This window comes from Nothoprocta perdicaria, unplaced genomic scaffold (assembly GCF_003342845.1).
Source record: "Nothoprocta perdicaria isolate Ctin4 unplaced genomic scaffold, notPer1 scaffold_9, whole genome shotgun sequence".
Taxonomy (NCBI): Eukaryota; Metazoa; Chordata; class Aves; order Tinamiformes; family Tinamidae; genus Nothoprocta; species Nothoprocta perdicaria.
Window position 1 is genome coordinate 6,541,267 of NW_020456198.1, and position 19,752 is coordinate 6,561,018.

Sequence of the window (19,752 nt, forward strand, 5' to 3'; positions counted from 1 at the left end):
CAGGTCCCAAATAAAGCTGCATTTATTATGTTTGGCTCATTTCCTAGGGTGACTCGGAACTTTGAAACCTGTAACACGATGTTGACAGCTTTCCCTCCTCACGGAGCAGTGCGGCTAAGCCAATCAATACATGGTGAAAATAAACAGCCCGGTCAAACTTATGGCTTTCGTGCAAGTCTTTCTGATCTGCAGGAAGAAAAAAAATCTCTTTTTGTTTGGCAGCCCTGGAGGCGACACCAAAGACCACATTCCTCCATTTATTGTCCTTAATTCGTCTCCCAGCTCTTTCTGTTTCATCATACAATATATCTACTGTACTTTCTGATAAATAATATCTCTATTGCACATATTACCTTTCTTACTCTTATTCTTAAAAATAGGAATCTAATAAATACCTCAAATAATAGCCTGTAATGAATACCCAGCACTAATTCTTACCATTCTCTTTATCTTTAATGGATGCTTCAGATCCTCTTTTTGCTTATTTCTTTCTCTTGAGTGTATACATTTACTAAAACATCTCTCCCTTCATCTTTTCTTCTTTTTTCAGCCATTTCCCATATAGCTTCTTCATCTATTCTTGCACTACAACATTTTTTTTTCCTCTTCTAAGTTTTGCTGGGAAATTTGTTACTGAAAATATTTTGGGAGCAAAATGCCTTCCTTTATATAGCTGAAGTATATTATGAAAGGAAAGCCCAACGCTTAATGCAATTTCTTTTTAATCTACTGTGATCTGGACAAAAGGTCTATTCCCACCCCAGTACTTTTTCTTTTGTGGTGCTTCAAGTAGGTACCAGGTCACAGCTCTCAGCTGTATAAAATGCTGAATCTTTGGGCAGGTTTGAGCAGAAAATCTGCAGTCAAGTAACACTCTGCTCATTTTGCTGTATTGATTTACGTGAAAGTACACACACAAAAAAAAAAAAAGATGAAAAAAAGAAAAGAAAGAGAACTTAAAACCTATAAGGCTTATGAACTTGAATAGTCAATGTTGTGTGCTACGCCTATTGAATGTTTTACATGTGATTAATAACATATTGATTCTATCTGACACATCTACAAGGCACTTACAATGCATGTAACTATCTGGCTGCAATTTTGGTGTTATGATAACAACGTAGAGCCTGAGTACACGGGATAAAAACAATAAAGTAGCCATTTGATGAAGCAAAGGCACAATAAACCATATGAATTCATTTTCTTTTTTCTTGGAAATAAACCATTCTATCCTCACCTGTTTTTGCAACTCATTTAAAATTTAGCTCCAAATTCACTGATGTCCACTTAGGCTAGTGTGCAGGGATTTTTTTTTAATCGAAGACTAATGCATTTTTTTCAGTATGTTTTCGAAACAGGAAATAATTGCGTATATGCCTAAGATTACATGTTTTGGGGAAAACAAGCTCAGTTTTCCGTACACACTACTGACTTCAGTCAGCTTTGTACCCAGCCTGTTGCCATATCTAGCTAGGCCACCTCAATTACACAGAGTTGTGTTTTTGTTTTCTCTACCCATCCATCTCAATTTTGAACAATATCAGAGGACAGATTTCTACCCCACCTGTGGCAGCTGTTTAAACAGGCCACGTTGTAATTAGGTTTTCAGGTTCGACTACAACTAAGAGCCAGCGTCATGTCTGGTGGACCCCTGCAAGTAGCTGGACCCACCTGCATTTGCAATGAGAAGATATTCTGACCTCATGTCCCTTATTCTCATAAATCTAAAGCACAACATCACCGGCCGGGTGATCTTTTTCCTTGCTCCTCTATCCTGTCTGCACAGTACCTGAAAGGCCAGGATTTTCCAGCATGCGGCATTAATGGAACGAAGGGCTCTGCAGCACAGCAATTTGGGTGCAAAACTGCTAAACCGTGCACACAACGAACAGTGCAAGTCTCTCTAGGAGGCCACAAAGTTAGGGATGGAAAACCTTGAGATAATTCCAGGAGCTCTAATACTTCACAATGAGCTCCTTTTTATTTCGGTCTCAACTTCTCCTCCACGCTGGCAGCAATTAGCAGTGAAAATACAAAATATTGAGATCAGCTGTGTATTTTTAAGAAGATACCCTCCTGCCCTAGCACTATGGTGCTCAGGGGACTAAGGTGCTCCAGCACACACTGCTGCACCCAGGCTTTAAACCATAAGAGATTCTATAAGCACTCTGAGCTTTAATTTACTGTTGTTGTTTTCTTCCTTTCAAAAAAAAAATACAAAAGGAACAGAAACTTTAAACATTATCAAATTTCACACAGGAAATGAATCAGAAACTACAGCGAGGCAGAGCAAAACGGAACGTGGGGGACTTCTACAGAGGCCGTGCAAAAAAGGGAAGTGGCAGAGCCAATGAACAAGCTCGCCGAGCCTTGCAAAACTGCCCCTGGCCTGCAAACTTTCACCACAAAAAAAGGAAAAAAGGAGGCAAAGCTGCGAAGGCGCTGTGGTATTTACGTGTCTCTGTGCAGCTGGTGCCAGGGCTCTGCTTGGGGGGCTGCACGCTGGCATTTGTGCTAAATCCAGGGCACGTTCGGCTCTGTGTGCTGGCTGAGCCGACGCCTGTCCCACGTCACAGCACATTCGAGCCCATGCGCAAGGATGTCCTTTCTGAGGAACACCACTGATTCCTACAAGCCGGTGACTGGGTATTGATCCAGAAAAACAACAATAAAACACACCTTTTCAATCGTTCCATGTCTGTTTGGAAGGCTGGAGCTGGAACCTTTTGCATCAAGCACTAAACCTATTAGTGCCTGAACCTCACGTGATCCAGCCTAATCTCCTCAGAGGGGTATTTTCCATTCTCTTCTTAGCCACAGACCTTTGACATGGACCAGCGTATGTGGAGATCGGCGCTCTTTTTTATGCCAGGAGATAAGGAAGGCAGAAAGCTCTAGAAGAGCAACTTCACTTCCCCAAGGAAAGCAGCACACGGGTGGCCTCTGCACAGCGAGACACCTGCCCCATGCATGGAGCCTAGTCCCACGCACCAGTGACAAACACATCCCCAGATCTCCACAGGAATTACTGACTCCAAAGGCATTTGGCAGGAGCCAGCAGCCCAGGTAGATTCCAGTACAAGGAAAGGGTTTCTGTAGTCCTGCCTTTACACCAGGGTGGCTCCTGCCGTGGGTTACAGCCCCTGTCTTGCTGCTGGTTTTTGCAGGCTGCAAACCCTGGGGAGAGCAGGAAGGAATGGGAACAGCTTGAGGAGATTTCTCTAGCTCTTATCTCCCCAAACAAACATCAGCTAGTGGCTTTCATTGAAGGTTGCTTTTATAGTCCCAACTTGACTACTGTCAACTGAATTGACTCCAGTTCACCAGTTCAGAGGCCAAGTTCACAAAAATGAGCAGCTGAGGTCAAATTCTTTCTTAGCCTAACTTCATCTAAGAGCATATGCTGACACTAGGTCCTAATGCAGCACATTAACTTCAATGCCTAAAAAGCTGTTTTCAACATGCCTACAATTGTTGGTCCTTTTTTTTTTTTTTTTTGTGTGTGTGTGTGTGTGTGTGTGCTCGTGTGTGTGCAAAAGAGGTAACTAGAGACAGGTGGGGAGTTGTTTGCACTCCCTTCATAAACGCTGGGGACGTGACAAAGAGCTGAGCTAGCCATAAAAACACTCTGTATGTAAACTAAGGGCAGAAAGCAAAATAACTTATTTTGCTTTACATTTATAGAACCTTTTTAATGGCTGACAAGCATACGAAGGTTCTGGGAACACCTGACAGGTTTCTAAAGCTGGACAGCTGGGTGCCTCAAGATTAGGGGTTTTTCTTTATATCCCTTATTTGAATATTATCCTGTCTATTGAATTTGATTTGTAATCAATAGTTTGTGCCCTGCAGAAGGAGTGAAGCAGAAGCAAACCTGAACTCTACCCAGTAAATAAGAGTATCTTACGCTACTACTGCATCTTGCTTCCCTATAGCACAAGACCCTTTTTGGGTTTGGAAGTGCAACCCCCTATATTATTGAAGGAGGATCTGTACAAAGGGAGAGAACTGAAATGGTTATTTTCCTGAAAGTACAACCCTATAAAATTATTTCCATATTTTTATTTTTGCTAGCAGTTGGGGGGGTTCTATATGTTATTTGGTAATAGCTGGATCACTACTGAAAATCCCCAAGATTGAATCTGGGAGTGGAGTTGTTTTTTCCAGGCACACTTAAAATGAAATACGCCAGAAAAAGGATCTTTTTTGCAAGCCCACTAACCAACCATGAAAATTTACCACCCTGCAGAGCTTCCGTAAGCCCTTCTGCATGTCCCAGGCTCTCCGGCACGTGGCTGCAGCACTGGGAAGGTGTTCAGCTGAGAAGCAGATGCTCTGCGCAGGATTAAATCCCTCACGTGGCTACAGTCACAGGACGAAACCCGCACAGAACTGCAGGGAAATGGCAGCTGGTGACGATCTAAACCCCTCAGTGCCCTAATGCTCACGTCAAGGCTTCTTGACGCAGCGCTGCTACAGAACAGGATTTGCAATTGAAAAGGTAACTCGTGAATTCTCATTCTTAAATATTTATTGTCCTGGTATAATTATGCACAAAACTCTTCAACTAGTAATTTCACTTGGCACTTAAAGGAGATTTTTTTTTTTTTTTTTTGAGATCTCAAGTGAATTCCTGGTATTCCTGAAGCTGTTGCTTGAAATTCTAATGAATTTTTGAGACACACGAATTTCACCTACTAATTCCATCTGAGGTTACCATTTGCATTTTGATTTTGATCCTATTCAAGTAAAACATCTGCAGCTTCACCAGCCTTAGGGAGATCACTCCTGTTTCACCCAGGTATGAATGAGGTTGGACCCGATGGGAAATGAAGGGCTAATCACTGCCTCACCACCATGGTCATATTGGAACAGGTAAAGCAGAATCTGGAGTAATTTAGGTTCAAAGGGTCCTCTAGGAGTTGTATAGTCCACCCTTCTGCTCCAAACAGGTTGCTCTGGGCCTTGCATGGTCAAGACCTAAAAATCTCCTGGAGTGGAGGCTACACAGCCTCTCTAAGCAACCCATCCCAGTGCTCCATCACATGGACATTATTATTTTTTTTTCTTATATGCAATCCAATTTTCCCTATCAGACCAAGAAAGAATACAAGGAGGAAAGGGCAGAAGAGAATTAAAGCAAAAGGCAATACTGAATGGAGAGCTCAGGCTTGATGCTCTGATACTGCACACATAAAACACTAGTAGTTAAAAAGAGAAAGATACAGAGGGTGGGTGTGATGAGATGTAAACTCCAGGTTAAACTCATGACAAGCAACAGCCTGTGCTGGTGGAATATCAGACAATGCTCATTTTTTATTTATTTTTTTGTCAGAGTAAAGAATATATTCCTTAAAAAATAACAAACTAAAACACAAATGAATGTTACAATGCATGCCAAGCAATTACTGCCTTTCACAATGTGTCCTGTGATTCACTGTGCCACAATAAATTGGCATATGGTGCTCATTCGGGGTACACAACTCACACAGTTCCAATAGCTCTAAGGAGCTAATAGTTATTTGGACTGCAGTTAATTTTTCTTTTTTTTTTTGGTTTTTAATTTCCCTGTGGCAATGCAATAAAAGTCATGCTTATTATTGTATTATTTTCCAAAAATAAAACAATGTGTTTAGTGGCAGGCAAGTGTCATTAATGCCTCAATCCCTTTGTATTGTAAGGAAATCAATTCAGACAACCTCTGGCATGCAAAAGCACATAAATAATTGGTAAATACTACCTGGGGTCTTCTGGGTCCAGATTTGCCTGATGCCAAGAGCAATCAACTCCTTTTTGGCTGCAAAGGATAGGAGGGCACTCAGTACCTCGTGGAAGGCACTTCGAACCTGGCAAAATCAACATTTCTGCTTGCCAGCACCCCCATGAAAGAGCAACTCCTGAAATGCAGGTGACAGAAATGGTTTCTCCTCCCTTAAGAGAGATGGCAAGCTCCTTGAGAGACACAGAGCTGGTTCTCCACAGGGTTGGAAGTGTCCCTGCTTGCTTGGGAATGTGTGGTCCCTATGCCTGCTGCTTACCAAACGGCTCTGTCACTTCAAGGGAAGAAAAAAAAAAAACAACAAAGCATCTGCTTTTCAGTAAGTCTGCCCAAGAGCAGGAATGCACTGGAAATCCAGGAAAGTTTTTATAATTAATGAGACACTAGAGATGCTTAAAAGGAAGGATCAAGCAGAGGTAGAAGAAACTGCATGATTACAAGAAAATTCTTCTTCTATAATGGAGACTACTCAAACAAGCCTGGGTTACACCATGACCAGCTAGGAGCACCAAGAGCTTCCCAGGGGCAGTGGAGCCTCCTGTCACACTGAGAATGCAATTTGGGAGTCCACATACCATACCATACCATATATATTTGAAATAAGCCCAGTGAAGCCAGTGTTATTTATCAGCAAAAATGGATCAGTCAGATCAGAAATGGGCAAATGGGACATTGCCTAAGTAATAGCTCCTGCAGAAGTGCCAAAGATTGGAAGGTCAGCAGGACTGGTTCCTGAATAAGGGTTTGCAAGACACGCTCTTGCACCTACAATGTAAATGGGAATCTGATTTTGATCCTACTTATAGAGCACTAAAGCAATTGTAATGTACTGAAGTCAACAAAGCTACACAGGTGTAAATCAGCTGAGAATTACCTCCTGAATCTGTACTTCTTTGCAGCTAATTTGACAGGCAGTATTAAACAACATTAATATCTCAAAATATGACTTGGAAGGAATAATATAAACAAACACCTGAACCTACAGCATTATTGCTCCTTGATCCCTAAGGAGGCAATTATTCCCTCTGTCATGTTCTGTATGGCCCAAATAAAAGGTTTGCCAGCACAAATATTTTGTTCCTGGGTTTCTGCTTTACAAAATGTGAGTTTGGGCTGTGTGGCCTCAGGTGTTTTCTTCAGTGCTGAGCACAACAGGTTCCAAACGGCGACTGGGGAATATGGCCAGGACTTTAGCAGAAATGACAACAGTGAATAATGGCCCGTTCTGCTTATTTTCTCACCTTGAATCTCCTGAAGTGTTTAATTGTGTGGAAGTTGCTTGAAATTGTGCCTGAACAAAGACTGCCACAGTCTGACCTATGCTCTTTTATTGTTCTTCTGTAGATTATTTGCTACTGCTCACAAATTACTACTTTCATTTTTCCTACTTTCCTCTTTTTTAATTAAATATCTTTGCTTTATTAATGTGTTTATTTGCATTTAGCTCACCTCCCTTCCTCTATGAATGTATTTCTGAAAGTGCAAAATCACATAAAACCCACATAGAGACCAGATCTTTTTCCAGTCTTACTCACCTATGCAGCAACGCTAATGTCTTCCTTGCACCCAAGGACAGAAAAACAGTATTTAGGAAATAACCACCTCCTCCCTTCTCAAGAAGGAACATGCCCTTTGTCCAGATCATATATCCTTGTTCTTTTATTGGTTAATTCAAGACAATGTTAGCTATATTTTCATTACAGCATATTATTTGTAGCTGCTGTTTTCATGAAGCAGCTGTAATAAACAAGCTAGATTCATCTTCCTTTTTCAATTGCTTGAAACAATTAGGGCTGCTAAATTTAGATTGTGAAAGAACCTACTGATTCCCCTCTCTTTTTCTTTTTTTTTTCGATAAATAGAGAAGCTACAAAGCAATTTTCCATCAGGCAGGCCTGGGACAAAACAATATGAGCTCCACTGACTACCCAAAACGTATTTCAGATGAGGAAATAATTTAAGTGTTTTCTAGACAATCTTTTGTAAGTAAATGGTGATTGTGCTGAGTTATTTTAACAACTTCCCTGTGTGTTAGTCTTCTCCAACGTACACTCAGGAGACGACTTCTTTCCATTCCTGTTCTAAATGGATGTAAAAGGAAAACTCTGAATCTGGATCGCTCGGGTAAACTGCATGGAAAGGAGGAGCAAAACTGAGACTCAGGGACAGATCAGATTTTTGAATTCCTAGCTTGATGATTTATACTGTGTGCAGCTATTATAAAACCCTTGACCCCTGCCTTTGGGCATTCACATACCAAACTTAAAACTTGCAGCTTGCTCTCGTCTCTGCATCATTTACTTTTTGCACTCATTTGCCCTCCACTACAGCTCGCTGTATTAACAGTCCAAATATTTATTTAAAATAAATAAACATTCTGCCTTCCCTGACCCAGCCTGGGCACTTCACAGCTACTGCTGCATTTCAGTGCCCCATCCAAGAAACCTGCTTCATGACAGCACCATACAAACATCCTCGAACAAGTTTTTCACTCACAGTCCTTTTGTTTAGTAGATTTGATGATGCGTCAACCTATAGTTTTATTCTAGGTGCAGACAGCACCATCCCCAGCAGTCTGGGCTTGCCCAACACAATGGAAAAGACAGGATGAAAATACAAGGATCCATGGGAGACCTTGGATTAAATGGCTCTGCAAGAGGGAACTGGCATCATTCTGTTGGTAGCTGATCAAACCCAAAAGAGGTAAGGAAAAGATATCTGTGCTTTGAGAAAGACAACAACGTAGCATACACATAAGGAATACAGGAACAATATAGTAACTGTATAACAAGAAAAGGCACAAAATGAAGAAAAGGAGAAGGCTAAAGTTGCCATATTTTATATTATGAACTTTTATAACCAGAGTGAGGCAAATGGAGAGACAGTATGGAAACAAGAATGATGGAGCTGGGAAAGGGCTCTGGAGCAATATGAAGAAGACAGTTGCAATAGTATTAAAATATAAAATATTAAGTACTTCTTGGCGTAACAACTTCTATGTAAACATCAGGATAAGATCATGGGGCATTAAAATAAACATGTAGGCATAGAGTTTTAAACCATTCTTAAGTGTAATAAGCAAGCAGCATGCACTGGGATAGGACTCAGTGTTAGATAAAGCCCTTCATCTATCTCTTGAGCATCCCTTGAGGAGCTGCGAGCTGCAAAGCTGTGAATCCAAGAAAGACCTAAAGGTGATTGCAAGCAGCAAAGTAATCGTTTTTCTGTGTGAGGCTGAAGAAAGATGGGGAAGAAGCCCAGCTATTTTGGGGTGGGTATATATGAGGGGATCATATGGAAAGTTGAGGCATAAGGCTATGTTAAAACAACTGCATGCTGGTGGAAACAGCATAAGATGTTCAGGTCTCCCCAGGTTAGATAAGGGACGGAAAAAAATAATGGAAATATAAATAAGGGCAATAAAAATGATCTAAGGAGAGAGTAAGGGAGCTAAATTAATATGGTCTAGAAACAAGAAGACTCCCGGGCTGAGATCCAGCTATAAATACCTTCAAGGAACTATGTGCAGAGGCAGATAATTAATCTAGCTCCAAAGACGATAGGACAAGGAGTAATTCCTTGAATTTAAGGATGGAAAAATCCAGGATGTAGAGTAAGAATAAGTTATTTGAAGAAACACATCTGCTCAACAGCACAGACTCTAACCATGGCAGCCAAGGCACACTTACTGTCTGCATCCAAGAACAGGCTTGGGAATAAGGGGCTCTGGGAAGTGGTCACAGCCTTCTAAAATCCAAAGCAATCACCACAGACAAATTTACTGATCTTTCTTTATGGGCTGACAGACTGCTCCTCTTGGGAAAAAAAAAAGAAAAAAAAAAAAAGAAAGAAAGAAAGAAAGAAAGAGCTATATATCCACGCAGCAGTAATACACAGCCCCAGAGCGCAGAAACGGGGGTGAACAGCGCTCCGATGTGCAAGCCAGCCACCAGCAACCCCACTAACTCTACAGTTATTGGTGGTGTCTGCTGACCCAACTGGCAGATTTGTTGAGTCTCAACAGTGAGGTCAAGGGGTGAAGGGGAACTACCTTTATTTCTTGTTTTACTGATACTCACAGTCTTCCCCAGCCCTGTGTTAAGAGATCCTGCATGCAAACTTTCAAAGTTGCTGCTTAAACTACGCGTTTTGTCTATGATTAGGTGAAAAACAACACTAGCAGTATTTAACCATCTTCAGGAGCACTAAAAGACACTACTATTTCAAAATAAAATAAAAAAGCAAAGCATTTGTAATAAGTCTCAGATTTTTTCAAAGACAAATGGGTATACACAATTGAGAGGAATATAAACCCGTTATGCACCATTATTACCCCCCCCATTCGAAATATCCCATCCCAACTGCACTCACCAATCGGGACTTCTGTCCCCTCCTCAATGTAGATGGGCAGTGGTGATTCCTCCATAGGATGAGGCACTGATGGAAAGTAATGAATTGTGGTAGTATTTGTCGCAAAGTGACAATAATAAGATGGTCCCTTTCTTAACATTACAACTACCTACGGCTGGTTATTGTCACGGAGTCCTTTTCCAAAGGGGTCACCTCCTGACAGGGTGACCTGTCCAATTCACACTCCAAGGGGCTAATCCCCATGGAGTATTCGGGGCCACAAGAGTTAACCCCCCTCCTGAAAGTTCACAGGGCCCAGGAGAAGTCCCTATCCTGGATGATGCACGAGCCTGGCGCTTGGCCATAGCCTCGCTATTGATGTCCTCGGAGTTCAACTCTCTTTTGGAAACCTCTACAGGTGGAGAAGCCAAGGGGAGCCAATGCACAGACAGGCACAAGTGGAGTTATCAAGTCTAAGTCGTCGTATCTCATGCACAGAACCAGAAGAGAGAGGCTCTGATGCTTAAAGCTTGCCTTTTACTGTTGAGAAGCCACAGCAGGTGCTGGAAGGATGTATCACAAATGACCTACGGACCACAGCCTTTTATTATTCACTTTAGAGGGTATATATTTGACTTACGAGGCTCTTCATAAATTGTTTATGAAATTGAGATCACTAGAGAAAGCTCTTAAAAAAACTGTACTGCACTAGGCTTCATGCTTTGGTTTACAATTTTGGGACATCACACGGTCACATCGTGAGGATTTGTTCTTTTCTACTGGGAGCTTCTTCCTTTAAAGACAATTTCATTAAACTATTTCTCATCTAACATCTCTGGGAAGCATGTGAGGCACACGCTTTTCAAGATGTTTGAATTTCCTTTAACAGAATGCAATAATAACGAAATACTAATGCTGAAAACTGTAATAATGAAAAGACTTCTGCAATTTTTCCCCCTCTGTTACCACTTAAAAATGATGATGTATCTTCTCAAAGATACAAAACTTAAGCTAGTCTCAGCTGGGATTCCCACTGCAAGAAAGGACTATTCTTACTCACTTGTGGGGCTTTCTTTCCCTCACTAGAGGCTTTCTTCGGAAAGATTGCCCAGTGATATCCTTAAAACCAGCCAAAGAATGGGTCGTTTAAAGCTCTAAAGTGTCTTAGAACCTTTCTGCTAGAAACACAGTCTCAATCTAGAATATTTTCCAACAGATGTTTGACTAGCAATGGGCCTCATGCAAACCCACCCTCATATTTTGCTGGATTCAAAGGGCCTGCAATTCTCCTGATACCCCTAACCCCACCTCGGCCTGAAAATGGAAAATGAAGGGGAGCACAGGGGAAAAGGAAGAGCAGAACACGGTTGTCTACCATACTACCATACAAGCCACAGAAATCATGGTCTACAAAGGCGCCTTGCGCAAGCCGCGTTTATCTAGAAGCTGAACTAACATTCCAGCCCAACAATAGCAAAAAAACATTTGTTACCACACGGCCTTTTGCTACACATTAACCAGCAGTTGCTATGCAAGCATAATGGAGTGCTGAAATTCAGAGATATATGTTATTTTTCCAACAAAATGTTGATCTACGGCAAATCAGCCTCGTGTGAGTGCTCGTGGGCTTGCCATGCCACTTGACACAGTACATGCTTCGGAGTTATGCAAAGCAGGCCCTGCATTGGGAACAATGCAGTCATTTTCCTTGCTAAGCTAATTTTGCATTAAGGCAATGACAGTCTTGGTCTATGCAGCCCCTTAAAGCATTTAATCAAATTTATTTACTAGGAAGAACTACCAGAGCCAAACGTACTCTACTAAAGAGTTTTCAACTCAGACATCCGCAAGCAAACCAAGTCACTGGGTGATATGGAAAAAAACTCTTGTATTTTTATGACATGCAGCTTTCCTTGTCCCATGAAGAATACTGTACCAGGCTCACCTCGACTGAGCATTTAGTGGAGCCAAATGCTCTCAAAAAAACATTTACAACAGTATTCACCAATGGATGGTTGCATTTACTCTTATTTTAACAGGTATCATCAAGGATTATAGAAAAGACCTGCAACATCTATATGCTATTTGAGGCCAAATATGCATATATCCACTCTCTCGCACCCACACGCACATATACATGCACACGCAGGTAGACATGCACGCAAACAAATGACTCTACAAGCAGAACTTGGATTTTGTAGAATCCAAGATAGAGAAGCTTATTCTTGTGATAGGATCTGGGAATTAGGGACTCTGGGGTTCTGAAATGAGCACTAACTCGTAACTCCTGTTTCCTCTTGGTCTCGGGGAAACTGCTTCAATTTTATGCCTCCACAGAGCTCCCATACCTAATTTAAGGGCATGCTGCTTAAACGGCTACTGTAAAGCTCTTTACATGGGTTCCTAAATTCTAGAGTGACATGCACAGAAGACCTGCACAGATAGATAATACTTAAGGTAACAGTTGCTGAGTATTATTATTGTACAACTACAGCCTATTTTTATATGCTCTATACTTGGTTTCTATGAACAGATGGTATGTGTTCAGTATTTGAAAGTTCTAAGTATCTTCATAGCCCTTTTGTAATTTCATAAACAAGTATAAATAACACTTACATGAAGAAGAGTCTCTTCTGAATGGTTTTTCTCTTCCTGTTCAGAGAAAAGAGAAAAAGCAAAAAAAAAAAAAAAAAAATTAAGAAAAAAAAATGGGTGTAGCAAGACAAATCAGGCATGTTTTAACATTATCATGCATGGTGTTTTCTGAATTTCATCTGAGTGGGCATAAGCTTCTGAAGACCATCCGGATGCTGAATACAGTAACAACACAATAATAAGACACTACTAAAACACCACAGAAATGTTGGCTGCATCTGTCTCATAAGCAAGAAAATTGCAAAATAAAAAGCAAATGTTACCCCGATCTAAAGCAGAAAGGAGGAACTTTTAATCACCTTCCTGCTCACTGACAGCCCCTGTGCATGGACCATCTACTGCTCCTCCATGGACCTCCTACTGCTCCTGCTAACCTGTCTACTGTAGCACCCCAAAGCAGGGCCCTCCTTCTGCATTGGGGCACCGTGGAACTTCTGTTTCTCCTCCTGTACCCAAGCAGCTGTGACATTTAAACCCATGCCCTGGGACCAGCGAAATGACAACGTTCTTCAAGGCTATGACCATTCTGGGCCACAGAGAACCCACAACAGGAAACCCTTTAACTGCTACAATGAACAAGCCTCCCTTAGAGCTAGTGCTTTCAAAGCCACCCTGCTGCTGGCTCCTGCCACCCGCCTCCCTCACGTCTGCAGCTCAGGGCTCGTGTTCATGGGTTTGAACCTGGTTTTTGTGAAGGCCTTTGGAGCAGTTCTGGGTTAGTACCGACCTCCCTTTCGCTTGTGTAAATCTAGCCAAGCTGAAACACAGAAAAAGAAGGGTCTGGAGGCAGCAGATGCTGCCGGGCAGCAGCCACGGTTACTCTGCTCCTTCCCGAATGGCAGATCCGCGGCACAGCAGCCCTTCCCATGGCAACCTCCTTGGGAAAAGAAGGACGATGCCATTTGCATGTTTTAAACTTCCCGACCAGATTATCTTCTATCACTATTATCCTCCATAAGCAATTTAAAGGGCACTGCTTAGAGTTTCTACGCCTTGGGATGATACTGAACGAGCACAAATCAATTAAACCCATGGCACTGCAACAGCTGAGGATTCGAGTAAAAATGCATTTATGGGGCAAGTCCAACACTTGTTAAATGGCCGAGGTTTCAGTTACAAGCTTTTCTTCCAAACACCAAGGACTCCATCCCGCAATCAGTCCATCCAAAGATGCAGCATTAGAATAAACCAGACCAGAGCCAGGATCACTTTAAAAAGCGTAACCCCGATCCACTCTGGTCACAAACGCAAAGCTAATGACCACAAGTCAGAGGCACTAATCCTACTAGATGGTCTATTCAAAGTTGCCTTTCTTAAACGATCTACAAATTATTAGTATGATTGATCAAATAAGCATTACTTGTGTAAGGCTTTAATCACCACAGCTCTCACATTTGTTTTTACGTGCTGTAATGTAGTTAAGCTTAAAAGAAACAAATCGGCGTAATCTTTTTTGAGTCATTTGCCAACATGATTAAATGCCCAAACAGGGCGTTGTTGCAGAGACACTTGCCTTCCTGGTGCAACTGGGGTTTTGCAGCAAAACTGAGGGTGCTTATGGAGTTAGAAGGGACAAAATTAAAATAAGTTGCTGCTGAGTCTTGGGATGCCTTGATGGAATCCTGGGAGCATCACTGCCCATGAAACACGGAAGCCTACGGAAAGAGCCCTTGGAAACACTCAGCCTGGACCTGGCTGGAAGCCACTGAGCTGAACCTCAGCCTTGCTTATGCAGAGTATTGATTTATGGGAAACCTCATTGAAATATCTACAACACTTGGCTGTGGGACCAATTCCTCCCCAGGGCTCTCCAAACCTAACGGCACTGGGGCACGGGAGGTTTCACAAGGCCTGTGCAGAAGGACTAAGCCAATCTAAAGAGGCTTCATCTTTCTTTCCACAGCAACGTTGCACCTCTTCTCACACGTATTTCAAAGGCACTGAGGACTCTTGCCACAGTTTGGACATTTCACCCTGGCCACTTAAGAAACCTCAAGACAACATCCCCCAGTAAGCCACAAGCAGGCAATTACCAACACGACAATATACCAGATTTTGCTCTTGTTTACATTTTACCAGAGCAAAATATAAGAAAAATCAGCAGCATTTGAAGCACCCCAGATTCATCCCAGATTCTGGAGTTAACCCCAAGAAACCTGGGATATTTGACCTAGCCCCTCCAAGGCGCAACCTCCTGCCCTCCAAGCTCCCCAGGGCCACCTGCAACCTCCTGCTTTCTCCAGGATGTCCCCCAAAACCCCAGGGCTTGCAGGGGACACGTTACTTAGTAAGAGACAGGGAGATGCAGCCTTTGGCCTCCTGGTCCCCCTGGGTGCCGGTTTTGTGCCCTTCCCCAGGGCACCCATGGGGAGGGAAGGTGTCTGTCGCCCTCCAGTGGGAGCAGCCTCAAAGCAGCCCGAGCCGTGAGCAAGGTGGGAAAGGGGGAAGAAAAGGAGCAGGTGAGACAGGCAAATAAAGAGCAGAAGAAAACGCAAAGCGGATAGAAGGGAGCAGGAGTTAATGAGGAAACACAAAAGATGCTTTCTCTGCAAGTGTCAAAAACGCTACCCCAAGTTCCCAGTGCCAGCCTAAGCACCAAGGCGGGCTCCGGCCAGGCTCAGCCTCAGTTTACTCCCTCCGGTTATGGTAAGGGTCACCGCTGCCAGGCTAGCTGGCTGCTTTTCTTGAAAAAAATACAAATAATAAAACTGCTAAAAATAAAACCCCGTGCCCTCTGCCCACGCACAACACTGCACGGGCGGTGACAGCCATCACGGAAGTCTTTCCATAATACTCATGCAGAGGTGGACAATGCCAAAAAGCAGCCAGCTCGCTTGGATCCAAATCCCCGAGTAAATACCCGCCTGTCAAGCCCAGCGAGGTCCTGAGCTGAGCTTTACCGCTTGCCGTCCCGCGGCACCGGCTCCAAAGGGCCCGTTTCCCTACGAAGCCAAACGAGGCACCTAACGAACGCGGCAGCGAGCGCCGGCCGCGGACGGAGCCGCTCGCCCACGCAGCGGCCGCACTTTCTTTGCTGCTCCGAAACTCGAAACATTTTGACATGCAAGCAGAAAATACTGCAGTTACCGAAATAGCACTATAAACACCACCAGCTCCTCTCGGAGCATTTTCTTAATGCCTTTCCCAATACGGTTAAAAAAATGGGAACTAACCAAAGCCTCCATCTTTACACCTTGGCACAAGCAGTGCTGGAACACGCGTGCTGCTGTGTTTCATTGAGTCTATCTATCTACATCTTCCCGCATGGCTCCTTTTATTGGTGATTTAAGTGTCCTTCTCGTTAAAGAGAAGAACTCCCCTTTTACAACTGACACACACAAAGCGTTGCCGGTCCTAGAGCTGCCGAAGGAAGACACCGTTCGCCTCCCGCTTCCCAACTACCGCCCGCGCTGCACATTTCTCTGCCTAGGCGAACTCAAATAAATGCTCCCATGTTCTTATATGGCAACCTTGCACGTCCCTCCACACGCACGCCGGCCCTTACGGCACCAGCTGGAGCCGGGCTTTATCTTAAAGCCATCAGGCAAGATTTTTAATCCAAGTTACCCCACGACGACCAGTGCCTTTCTGGTCTTTGGCCCCCAGCTGAGCCCGGTAACCTGCCCTGCGCAGCCCGGGTCCCGTCACAACTTTGGCTTCATCTTGCCACGGAAGGACAAAAAAAAAGACAAAAAGGGTTGAGAAAATAAAGGAAGGAGCAGAAGCGGCAGCACCTGGTAGGCCCGTGAGCATCGCACGCGCTGCCGGCAGCAGCCGCTTAACGTGAGGTTAGCGCGAGGCAGCCAGAAAAAATACAGCGGGGAAGGGGGGGAGGTGAGAAAAAATGGTAAAAATAGCCGGGGAAGCGGCGCCGCGATGCGCGGGAGGGCGGCCAGCAAGTGCCTCGGGGTGCGCTGCGAGCAGCCAGCTTGGGGGGAATAAGAAAAAGGGGGAAAAAATAAAGTTAAGGCAAGGCGGTGTGCTGGGAGGAGGCGCGGGGATAAAATAAAGAAACGGGGTGCGCGGAGCGGACAAAGCGGAGGCGCCGCCGCCCGCGGCCCGGTTCGGCGCGCGGCGGTTCCGCTCGGCCCGGCCCGGCCCGGCGCGGCGCGGCCGCCCTTTGTTCGCCGCCCTCCCGCCGCCCCCGCGGGCGCCGCTACCTGCGTCCGCTGCCCGCGGTGCGTGCGCGCCCTGCGCCCGTGCGGCGCGTCCGGCGGAGCGCTGCGGCGCGACTAGCAGCGCCGAGCGGGAGGAAACGGTAATTTATAAGCGCTTTCTTCCTGACCTCTCGTGTCTGTTGTCTAATGAGGGAGCTTTGAGCATCACCCATCCTGCTGAGTGGAAAAACACCGGCACGGCCTCTTCTTTGCTGGGGAGGGGGGAGCCTAAAGGAAGGCGTGTGGGGGGAGGAGGGGCCTCGCCGCAGACGCGGCGGCCGGGCCCGGGCTGGCGGGCGGCCGGGAGCGGCGGGCGGCGGCCCCGSCCCCCCCCGGCTCCCCCCGCGCCGCGGGGCCGCGCCCGGCAGCGCCCGCCGCCGCCCCGCGCTCCTCTCTGCCTTTTTTCTTTTTTTTTTCTTTTTTCCCTTAATTGTCGCCGCCACAAAGGGCGGCCTCGCTTTAAACAAAGCGGCGGGGCGCTGGCGGAGCTGTCCCCGGCGTCGCGCTCCGGCGACGGGGCGGACGGGGGCCGCTTTTCGGCGCGAGGGGCTCCGGGGGCGGGAGGGCGCCTGGCGTTGGCAGCGGGGCCTGGCAGGTGCCGCCTCGCTGCCCTTGGCCCGAGGAGCAGCCCCCGGCACCGGGAACAACGTGGGGAACAACGTGGTGGAGCGCGGCGGGCGCCGTGGCTGCTCCCGCACGGGAAGGGCGCTGCGGCGGGAGCGTCTCCTCCTCTCCGTCTGCGAACAAAAGGAGGATTTTGCGAGCGCGCCCGCGGGAAGGCTGCTCGGGCACCGCGCGCCCCGCGGCGGCAGCGGCGCCTCCGTGGCAGCCCCGCGCGCTGGGACGGCAGCGAGGGGCAGAGGGAGCGAGGAGCGCGCGCAGCCCGGCTGTGTCCCCACGCGTGGGGCGCCCGGCACCTGTGTGGAGGTGGCTGCGGGGAGCGGATTCCGTCGCAGCAGCCTCCGGGGAGGTCTCTGGCCAGGGCTTTCTCCTGGGCTGCCTCCCTTAGCGCGCACAGAGCTGCCCCGCTCTGCAGACTCCTCCTCTGCGATGCGGTACGCGGGGGCAGCGCGAGGTCCCCGCGCGCTCTGCCACTTCCCACCACCCAGGCCCATGTGCGAAGCAGGCAGGTCTCTTAAGTGCCACACAGACACAGGTAGATGATGAAGGCAGCTGACTGAAGGGCTGTCTCCTGCAAACAGACCGCTCCGAACCAATTACACGCGGTCGCGCGTGCTGCCGCCTACGTGTCGTGCTCCAGGTGTGTCACGCTTCGCATCCCTGGGCAGCCCCGGCAGCAGCAGCCGCGTTGTGCGGGACGCAGCCGCCCGCAGCTCCTGGGCCCCGAGCTGGAACGGGGGCAAAACGGGGCAAAACGGTGGAGGGGACAAAACGGTGGAGGGGACAAAACGGTGGAGGGCAGCGCGGCCGCTCGCTCGGCGGATGCCCCCGCGTGCACGAGGAACCCGCAGTCGCATGGGTGAAACGTTAAGTAGCCGCTGGAGCCTCCTCTGGGCGCCGCATCCTGCCAGCACAGCTGTCCCATTGACAGCAGTGGAATATTTTGCTCAAGTTCTCTAGAGGAATCAAAGCCTGTGTTTTCTGTCTCTGGCTCTCTCTTGTTCTGTTGTTTCTCACCATTAAAAAAAGTCAGCCACAGAAAGCACATGGTTGCTCTTTGTGTTTGCAAAAAGCCCATAGCTGTTTTGAAGTCTGAGGCATGTAAACAGTACCTGGCACTAAGTGGGATAACAATAATAATAATTAGTCCTTTGGTGCCCTAAATACGTGCGTCCCTGTCTGCTGTTTCGTGACGAGGCAGCACAACTTGGGAACGCGTGTGGATTGAGGAAGGGCTGGAGGGATTCGGGGGTTTCTGCCGTTGGTCGCAGCAGCATCAGGCAGCTCTAATTCCTCCGGCTTCCCCAGCTCAGTTATGTAACCGCATGCAGAAGTTGGAGCCCAAATCACAAAGCATATCCATGCGTGTAGCATTAAGTATACAAGTGGTGCCTTAAATGACTATCTCTTCCTGTAGGTCTGGTTTTAATCTCCTATCGGTATTTTTAGTTCTGCAGTTCCATTGATTTTGGTGGATTCAGTCCTTATGTGCACTGGTGCCATTAAGAGCAGAATCAAGCCTGCACTCCTAAAAAGTCAATCAAGGTAACATTAACCAAAACTTCAATTAGATAGGCCAAAATCATATGCATTATAGGAATTCCAACAACTATGGAGTCTGCCATGTCTAGAATTTATCTAGTATTAAGATGCAATATGAAAGCAGAATATACGTTCTGTGACTGCCTTGCAAATCAGCTGCAGCAGCAGGTTTTGGCACCCCGGTGCAAGGCAGTTTGGTAATCACCTTCCTCTGCATTTTGCCTCTTTTCTGGAGACTCTTTTCCCCGTTAACAGGCTGACCTGCTTTATGGAAAGGTGCTGGGTGCAGACAAAGTGTGCACCTTTTGGATCTCGTTAATCCAATAACTCTTTTCTAATCTTCACGTCTAGGTCGCAGAGTTTAAAACAGACACTGGGCCAAATCCCAGGCTTGGCTGCAGCATGTGTAAATCTACTAGGAAGACACTGAAGGCAAATGAGATTCTTTGCATTTGCACCCTGCAAAAGAGGTCTCAAAGGGCAGTGATGCCTAATTTTGCAGATGGGTGCAGATTAGCACAAATATATGGCCATTAGGTCAGATTTCTATCGGGAGAAGTAGCTGGACCTAGTTTGGAGTACTCTCAGCAAATTCTCATATGCTTTATATTGAAATGAATTAAATATTTCTTTTTTTCTTCAGGAAAA

At 45.9% G+C, this 19,752-nt stretch overlaps 1 protein-coding gene across 3 annotated transcripts in view; it reads right to left on the bottom strand.

The window, feature by feature from the left end:
* SLC6A6 (solute carrier family 6 member 6) overlaps positions 1–17,019 on the bottom strand; it is a 48,474-nt gene extending 31,455 nt beyond the window's left edge. Inside the window, exons 1-2 of one of the 3 annotated variants that reach the window (XM_026052481.1) lie at positions 16,945–17,019; positions 12,746–12,781 (exon numbers count right to left, since the gene is read on the bottom strand). The gene's annotated coding sequence lies outside the window, so the exon portion shown is untranslated. Of the gene's footprint in view, positions 1–10,150; positions 10,202–12,745; positions 12,782–16,518; positions 16,536–16,944 lie in introns of those variants that run through there. The other 2 variants (XM_026052482.1, XM_026052479.1) reach the window with 2 other exon arrangements.
* Between the last annotated feature and the right edge of the window lie 2,733 nt (positions 17,020–19,752).